The sequence below is a fragment of the Lipotes vexillifer genome, unplaced genomic scaffold (genome assembly GCF_000442215.2).
Source record: "Lipotes vexillifer unplaced genomic scaffold, Lipotes_vexillifer_v1.1 scaffold604, whole genome shotgun sequence".
In the NCBI taxonomy this organism is placed as follows: Eukaryota; Metazoa; Chordata; class Mammalia; order Artiodactyla; family Lipotidae; genus Lipotes; species Lipotes vexillifer.
Genome location: NW_006798979.1, coordinates 2,050,464 through 2,060,501, shown reverse-complemented (window position 1 = coordinate 2,060,501; position 10,038 = coordinate 2,050,464).

Below are 10,038 nucleotides of genomic sequence, written 5' to 3'. Positions count from 1 at the left end.
AGGGAAAAAGAAAAAAGGGGGAAAAGGGGGGGGGGGGGGGAATGAGCAGGGAAGAATGTTCTAGGCAGAATAAGTGGCATAAACAAATGCCTGAAGGCAGGAGAAAGTGTGTCTCGGTGAGAGTCTGGCCCTGGTTAGCGTGGCCAGAGTTGTGAGGTGAAGCTGAGACAACGGACAGGACAGGACACATCTGTTCAACTTAACTGCAATGGCTGCGAGGGGGATAAAAAGCTGGAGGGAACAAGCACAGAGGCAGGGAGGCCATTTGGAACAGAGCAAGGCGAATTGGATGGAGGAAGAAGAAAGTCAGAACTAAGGCCATTAGAGTGGAGATGGAAAGAAAGCATCAGAGGGGACCATCGGAAAGACACCAAGAGACGACACAGGGAAAGGATCCACGTTCATTTCAGTAAAGGATACAAGAACAACCGACCGTAAGAACACTGAACAGAGCAAGCACCCCAGCAGGAGTGTCCACAGTGAAGGGCCAAACACCCCCTTGGGCTTTCAGATCGCAACCGTGGGATCTGCTGACAATGGGATTGTCTGATCTAGATGAGAACCCCTTAGTCCCACGGAGTGGTGGGTGGAGTGTACGTTTTTGGCCAAGCCCAATTTTCCTAAAGACTCTGGCTACCCCTAACCGGTTCTCTCCACAGATGCAGAGAACCAGTAAGAACCGCTGCCCATTGCCGAGATCAGTTTCCAAAGGGCTCCATCCCCTAGCATGTCTATGCTTTAGACCTGTCTGAAATCAAGTCCCACAGGGAATAAGGGAAGGGGAAAATAGCACTGTAATGACTCCCAGCATGGATTGTGCTGTGAGCCACTGAGACGGGAGGAGGAACGGGTCTTGATGGAGATGATGGTGGTAGGCAGAGGAGGGTGTAGAAGGCAGAGGGATGAAAATGATCAAAAAGCAGATGCCTCAGAAGATATAACCATGGGAGGCGGTGCTTCCTGGAAAGGACTGTGGTGCCATGGATGGGAGAGGCATGGACACTAGGCAGAATATTTTACTTCCCTGAAACTCAGAGCCCCTGGCAATAAAATGGGACCGTAATCCCTGCTCAGTGTGGGGACTAGGTTGTCTCTTGGGCCCCTCCAGTTCTAAAGTTATATGAATTGATGGATGGAAGTTCAAGCTCTTCTGGGGGAAGTTTCCAATCCTTCCCTAATCCCACCTGTACCCATCTTTCTAGCCACACTCCACGACTCCCCTTCCAAAAGCTCTCCTTCAAACCAGGCTGGGCTCCTTCCTGGTTCCTCCTTATGCCCATGTCTTCTCAGCCCCACTGATTCCAGCCCTTAGCCCTACCTGCTGATTCTGTCCCTCAGCAGAATACAAGCGAACACAACTCAGACCTTACACCTGTTCCATCCTTCCCACTAAGGAAGCCTTCCCAGCGGCCATTGATTGAGCACCGACTAAGTACCAGGATATCTGTTACTTCACTTTCTCAACACTATGAGCAATTTCACCGACATTAGAGGACACGCCAAGTTCACTCATTCGGTAAGGAGCAGATTTGGATCCAAAGCCATGTCGTGCTGATTCTGGGGTCTGCGATCAGTCTCCTCCAAGGTCATCTAACCTTCCACACTTAAGTCTGTTCCTGACACTCCAACGGGTTCTCACATGTGACAAATTCGCCTCATCCTTTAACTTGCCATGTGTTTTAAACTTGTCACTGGGCCAGCCTGTGAAGTCAGGAACTGTACCTTCCACGTCTTAGGATTGCCCAAGAGTCACATTGAATTTAAATTAATATTTTCTCTGTAGAGACAGAAGCCAGGGTCCCACAGTGGGACGAGCCCAGGCTGAGAGCAGCAGCCTGGGTTCCAGCGCCCTCCAACAACCAAAGCTCCCCTGTGTCTTTGGAGGGTCCCTTTCACTCTTGGAGTCTGTTTTCTCATCTATAAAGGGCTGGATTTAATGATAGCTAACTTCCCTTTTGGCATTTGATGCTAAATGAGCAGAACCTTTGAGAGTACATGCTAAGGGGCACGAGAGCTAATCTGCTTACAGACAGGGAAGCTCTGAGGAACCAGCAGAGTAGTTTAACAACAGGAAGGAAGGAGACAAAGGGGCCCAAGTGGCAATAATGGAGAAAATTTATCACTCGATTCCTGAGACTGATTTTAGAGGAATGAAAAATGAAGGGCGGAGACCTGAAAGAGGAAAGACTCTTTTAGGAGCCATGGAACATGGATACCTGTTACAAAGCTTCCACCCTTAATTACTCTTAAAGGTGGTCATTAATTTAATACTTTCATAGGGCTTGGCTTTTGAGAAAGTGGACAGTTATGGAAAGGGATCGATGATACACAGAGAATGACTTGGAAAAGGAAGTAATCAAAGGAATACACAGGTTGCATGCCTGGTCCTTAAAATGAAGACAGGACCCTGTATCAAGGATAGTATGGGGTCTTACTAGGTCAGAAAGTAGAGGGGCTGTGTGATCACAAACTAAAGGACCTAGAACATTAGAAACTGAAAAGTAAGTTCCAAGGTTTACAAAAGGGATCAGGAACGAAGAAAGACGGGACGGCAGGGGGCACGGAAGGAAGGCGAAGTGACGTTAAAGAGGCTGGGTGGTCCCAGTTTAGGATTTCAGGTTCACAACTTTCAGGAAGGAAAGAAACAGTGATGAACTCTCTACGAACATATGGCAACAAGCATGGCATTCAGGCTCCAGGTACCTGCTCCTGTCCCTGCTCCGCTACCGATTGGCCCTGTGACCTTGAACAAGTCACTTCACCTTAAAGAAACAGCTTCGTCATCTGAAAATTGAGTCACAATATTTATCTGCTCTAACCAAGCTCCACCAGCAGCAGGCAAGGTCTGTAATGCGCTAGGAAACTAAGATACCCTGTACCAACCCACAGCATCTTACGACCATAGAGAATCATCCTTTTCACCCTCTGGTGGCATCAGGCTCAACAGTTCACCAGTCTGCACAGCACCTGCCCTGCTCTACATCTCATGATCTTCACTTTGACCATTGCAACTACCTTCCATTTTGCCATTTCAATCCATCATCAACCAGAGCAATGTTTCCAAATTGCAAGTGTGCTCAAGTCTCTCTCTTTCTTATAACCCTTCCCATCATTTCTAGATTACATTTCAAGCTCCTTAAGAATGCCTACAACCTTCACAACCTATCTTCAATACTCCATCTCCAAACGTTGCTGACCACTTGCGGTCACAATCCCTATACTGCAGCCAAGTTGAGCTACTTGGAATTCCCTAGAGACACCTTGATCTCCCATGATTCCAGGCTGTGCTACATGTTTATTCCTTTTCCTGGAGCGGCTTTCCTAACTGACATGTTCCAACTTATCCTTCAAGACCCATTTCAAATACAATCTTCCCTGAGAAGGTTTCTCCCACTCCCCCAGGCTGTTAATATTGCTGTTATCTTTGATTTTTACCCGAAACATTTATTTGTTCACACTGGAATTTCTACCATTTCCCTTAGGAAAAAAATGTTCCATAAACTGCTTATTGAGTTTGATTCTCTACTTTTTTCTTTGTAGCCCTGAAAATTCTACATTATTGACAGCTCCAAGGTCAGTGTTTTGGAAATAATGGGTTTTTTTTTTTTTAATTTTATTTTACACTATTTGCTAAGACTAAGTGAACTTGGGGGAAATGAGTACGATTTGGGGGTCATCCTCTGCTGTATGGAATATTTCTGTAAAGGTAAGAGATTTGGCAGGGGATGGGGGAGGGGGGGAATTCACCTGCTTTTGTTAATTCTGGAGAGTCAGTATCTAATTGCAAATTCCCTCTGTGCCCTCATGATACTCTATGCAAAGCTCTAGCCGAGGGCTTCCCTGGTGGCGCAGTGGTTGAGAGTCCGCCTGCCGATGCAGGGGACACGGCTTCGTGCCCCGGTCCGGGAAGATCCCACCTGCCGCGGAGCGGCTGGGCCCGTGAGCCACGGCCGCTGAGCCTGCGCGTCCGGAGCCTTTGCTCGGCAACGGGAGAGGCTGCAGCAGTGAGAGGCCCGCGTACCGCAGAAAAATAAAAAGCTCTAGCTGAGCCTTTATCCCACTATTTCTCATTGCTATCTACTTCTCAGCCTCCCAGGGAAGGCCCAGATGCTCTACGGACGGCCTGGGACAATGTATCCACTTCCATGTTCCTCAGCAGCCAGCCTAGTGTATGAGGGACGGTTGGTATTCAATTGAGAAATGTTCTTTGCATGAGTAACAATAGCTAACATATATGGAGGGCTTACTATGTGCCAGGCAGGCACTGTCCTAAACACCTTCTGTGTAGTAACTCATTTAATTCTCAAAATAAGCCTATGAGATAAGCATTATAATTATCCCCATTTTAAAGATGAGAAAACAGAGGCCCAGAGTATGCATAGAAGTCTGATCTAGAACTTCAACACTCTGGCAAGAGAGCCATACCCCTACCATGACACTTCACTGCCTCTCATGTTGAATAAACAAACCATTTATGAGCTCCATTCCTAATGGAGCTCTTTAGCCTTTTATCACTTTTGAGAAGGGAACAAGACAGGTTGGTCTAAATGCTGAGCAATTTCATTCAATGTTCACTGAATGATTGCTTTGTGCCAAATATTTGTCCTGATTTCTTGGGGAACCAAGATGAGTCAACATTGTTTCTGAAAACATGAACAAAATCTGGCCTTCCTTCAAATCCATCACCAAAAGTAACATTTCCCGATCATACTGCCTGTTTTTGAGATAGACGGAAGTTGTCATCCAGAGGCCAACCTCCCAGAACCAGGCCATCTTCACAGTGGCAGACCTGAAGAAGTGGCTTTAAAGACCCACAAAAGGAGGTCATCGATGCTCAGGGCAACAAGATGGACAAAATGTTATTCTCCCAACAGCTGGTCCGGAATTCCTCTTAGGAATACAGTTTTTGTTGGAAGAGCTGAGTCCTTGTGGCATGTGTCGGCTGCCCTCATAATTTCCATAAAGGAGAGCTGAAGAGGAGAATAAAAACTTGCTGCCTCCAAGAAAGCAATCTTGGAGGAATGGGGACGAGGAGGGAAGGTGGGAGAGGAAAGAATAGAACCAGGATAATAATAAAAATTATGATTTAGTTCTCCTAACAGCCCTCTGATGTAGGCACTATTATTATCCCCATTTTACAATTGAGGAAACTGAATAGTTAAGTTAGCAGAAGTACGTGTGATTTCCTTTCCCTTTGAATTCCTCAATTTTCCCAAAATTTTACCAAAATCTTTCAAAATTATAGGTGAGTATGAGTCTGGATATTTTTGTTGAACGTGAATATCAGCGCTAAGTCCCATGTGTGGGTTGAATTAGAGCGAAGAGGAGGCTGCAGTACATGCCGGACGTTGATGAACCACACATTCGCATCTTCGAAAGTTCGCAACTTGAAGGCTCGTATGTAGGGGACTTACTGTACAAGAATAGCCACCACCATGCAACACTGAGGAGAGAGGGTTACATGTGAGTGCTGTAATTGGTTGAATTGCTGGGAAGCAGAAGGAATGTTCTTTAAATCTGCAGGGATTCAAACTAAAGTAACCCTGGAGTGATGGAAGAATTTTCAATGGGTGTGTGAGCACAGAAAGTGCTTTCAAAAAAAAAAACAAAAAAAGGAGGACTAAAATGATGGTTTATACTAAATATCTGTTTTCCTTCTGGGAATCTGGAATTTTGGTATGTTCTAAAGAAGGGTGCCTACATGACCAGCCCCAAATTAAAACCATGGGCACTGAGTCACTAATGAGCTTCCCTGTTGACAACACTTCACATGTGTTGTCACAGCTCGTTGATGAAAGAATTAAGCAAGTCCATTGTGATTCCACTGAGCAAGGACTCTTGGAAGCTTGAGCTCAGTTTCCACTGGACTCCACCACATGTGGTATTTTTTTCCCTTTGCAGATTTTGCTTTGAATGTTTTCACTGTAACAAATCCTAAGTGTGAAAATGGCAACATGGTGAGTCCTGTGAGTTTTCTTAGTGAAACATCAAACTTGGGGGCTGTCTTGGTGACCTTAGATGCAGTAGGGCAATAAAAAGATTTTAAGCATAAAATGTGTTACATGAGGACAACATTTCATGAGAGAAGTGGAATGGAAAGGTGAATTCTAAGAGCAAAAGGAGGAAGGTAACATTTTTCAACAGTTGAACAAAATCTTACTCACCATTTTTTAAATGGAGAATTCTGGGTACCAAACACTTTGATATTTAGAATCCATTGGATACATTTAAAAGAGTGACATAAAATATTTTTTTAAATGTCAGTATTTATAATTTAGTGAAAATTTAAATTTATAGAAAATTTAGAAATATGTGAAGGAATATGCATATTTATTTCTAAAATTTAGGGAAATAAATAAAATTTAAGACTATATGACGATTACTATAAAACAGAGGTTCTTGCTCTTAAAGAGGGTTACATACTCTTTAGTGAATCTGATGGAAGCTATGGAAGCTCTCACAAGAAAAATTGCACATATGCATATGACACACCTACAAAATTTTGTATATGGGGACTTCTGCTTCCAGTCAAAATGGAATAACAGGGACCAGATTTACCCTAATGACAAAAACAACAGAAAAACACAAAGTATATACAAAACAACAGTTTTGAGACACTGGATATTAGGCAACAAAGGATATTGTTTCCTGTCTCTCATGGATGAGAGACAGGAAACAAATGAGGTGAGCCCTATGATTGCCCCAGTTTGCTGCCTTGAGAAAATTTCTAGGTGTAGGGCAGAAAGGGACAACCCAGGCAGAGCCTCACTGATCCCTCAAGTTAAGGAGCTGGAGCTAAGAATCCAGGTAGACACGAGCGGCTAGCATTCACAGAAAAGAATTCCAGAGAGGGAGAGAGCTGCACAATAATACCTGGAAATTTGCAGAAGCCCTTCCCAAGTTTCAGCAGATCAGTGCATCTGTATGAAGAAATTGCCTCAAGGAATGAACTATCAGAAAGGATAGAGGAAACAGTACTCAGGGCTCACAAGGGACAAAAATAATGCCCATTCCCACCAGCCATATCGGAACACTTCATAATTCATGGAATGTTGGTTCGAGTACTCAGAAGAGTCTTGATTCAGTATTGGAGAATAATTAGCCCTAGACTAAACACTGCTCTGTCCTACCAAAAAATCTTAAAAGGAAGACCTGAAAAATTCAACTGTTTCCTAGTAACTTAGGTGATTCCCACAGTAAAAATCAAAAATATTTATAAGTATACAATATCTAACACCCAAAAAGGTAAAATTTATGATGACTGGCATCCAATAAAAAATTACCAGGCATGCAAAGAAGCAGGAAACTAGGACCAATGAGATAAAACAGACCAATGAATTGAAACCATCCATAACTGACACATGTTAGAATTAGCAGACAAGGACATTAGGATAATTATTATTATCACTGTATTCCATACATCCAAAAAGTTAAGTATAAACAGGTAAATATTAATAATATTCAAATCAAACTTCTAGAAATTAAAACAATATCTGAGATTTTAAAAAATGCATTGAATGGACTCAATGGCAGTTTAGACATTACGGAAGAAACTACAATGACATAGCAGCAGTAACTATCCAAAATAAAACAGGAAAAAGAGGATCAATTCATCAAGAGTACCTAACAATACTAAATGTTTAGATAGTTGAAAGCAGAGATTCAAAATACATGAAGGAAAAATGGATAAAACTATAAGGACAAATAGACAAATCCACATTTGCACATAGGCAGAACACTCTTTGACATAAATTGCAGCAAGATCTTTTTTAACCCACCTCCTAGAGTAATGAGAATAAAAACAAAAATAAACAAATGGGACCTAATGAAACTTAATCTTTTGCACAGCAAAGGAAACCATAAACAAGACAAAAAGACATCTCTCAGAATGGGAGAAAATATTTGCAAATGAAGCAACTGACAAAGGATTAATCTCCAAAATATACAAACAGCTCATGCAGCTCAATAACAAAAAAACAAACAACCCAGTCAAAAAATGGGCGAAGACCTAAATAGACATTCCACCAAAGAAGACATACAGATGGCCAATAAACACACGAAAAGATACACAACATCACTAATTATTAGAAAAATGCAAATCAAAACTGCAATGAGATATCACCTCACACCAGTCGGAATGGCTATCATCAAGAAATCTACAAACAGTAAATGTTGGAGAGGGTGTGGAGAAAAGGGAACCCTCTTGCACTGTTGGTGGGAATGTAAATTCATACAGCCACTATGGAGAACAGTATGGAGGGTCCTTAAAAAACTAAAAATAGAACTACCATGTGACCCAGCAATCTCACTATTAGGCACATACCCTGAGAAAACCATAATTCAAAAAGGCACATGCACCCCAGTGTTCATTGCAGCACTATTTACAATAGCAAGGACATAGAAACAACCTAAATACCCATCAACAGAGGAATGGATAAAGAAGATGTGGTACATATATACAACAGAATATTACTCAGCCATTAAAAAGGAATGAAATTGGGTCATTTGTAGAGACATGGATGGACCTAGAGACTGTCATACAGAGTGAAGTGAGTCAGAAAGAGAAAAACAAATATCATATATTAACTCATATATGTGGAATCTGAAAAAAATTGGTATAGACGACCTTATTTACAAAGCAGAAATAGAGCCACAGTTGCAGAGAACAAACATATGGATAACAAGGGGTAAGGGTGGGGGGGGGGATGAACTGGGAGATTGGGATTGACATACATACACTATGGATACTATGTATAAAATAGATAACTAATGAGAACCTACTGTATAGCACAGGGAACTCTCTCTACTCAGTGCTCTGTGGTGATCTAAATGGGAAGGAAATCCAAAAAGGAGGGGATATATGTATAGCTGATTCACTTTGCTGTACAGTAGAAACTAACATAACATTGTAAAGCAACTATACAACAAAAATTTTTTAAAAATACATGAAGGAAAAACTGATAAAACTATAAGGACAAATAGACAAATCCACATTTATAGTTGGATGTTTTAATACTTGTATGTTGACGATTGATTTAAAAAATAAAAAATCAGGAAAAATATAGATGACTTGAACATAATTCCAAATAACTTGACCTAATTAACATTTGTGGAACGTGCCACACAATAGTGCAATACTCACTTTTCAAGAGCACATGAAACACTGATCAGGACAGACCATATTCTGAGCAATAAAACATTTCAATAGTTTAAAAGATTCAAGTCATACAAAGGCTGCCCTCGTAACAAATGGAATTAAATTAGAAATAAAAAACTGACAGATCTCTTTAAAAATCAACAAATATTTGGAAACTATACAACATACTTCTAAATACCCTATGCATCAAAGAATAAATCAAAATGAAAATTAGGACGTATTTTGAATGGAATAAAAATAGAAACACAAAATATCAAAATGTATGGTATGTATGTATGGTATGCTGATAAAGCAGTACTTAGGGGAAAATTTATAGCACTAAACACATGTATCAGAAAAGAATACGGTCTCACATCAATGACCTCAGCTTTCATCTTATGAAACTAAAATATAAACAAAGTAAACACAAAGAAAGCAGAGGAAATTAAACAATGACAATCAGAATGGAACCAATGAAACTGAAAACAGAAAAACAATAGAGCCAATCAATGTAACCAAAATCTAGTCCCTTAAGAAAACTAATTGATAACTAATTGAAAACTAAAATTGATACCCTTACCCAGACTAGTCAGTTAAAAAAAAAGATATAAATTACCACTATCAATAATTACTATAAATTCTATAGATATTAAAAGGACGATAAGAAAATGTTAAACTATTTTTATGCCAACAAATTCAACCATTAAGATGAAATGGACAAAGTCCTTGAAAGGCACAAACAACCAAAGTTTAATCAAGAAGAAATACATAAACTAAATGGCTCAATATCTATAAAACAACTGAATTTGTAGCAAAGCCTGGAGCAATGCATCAACAAGCCAAAGAATGCCAAGGATTGCCAGCAACCACAAGAATCTAGTAGGAGGCAAGAAAAGATACTC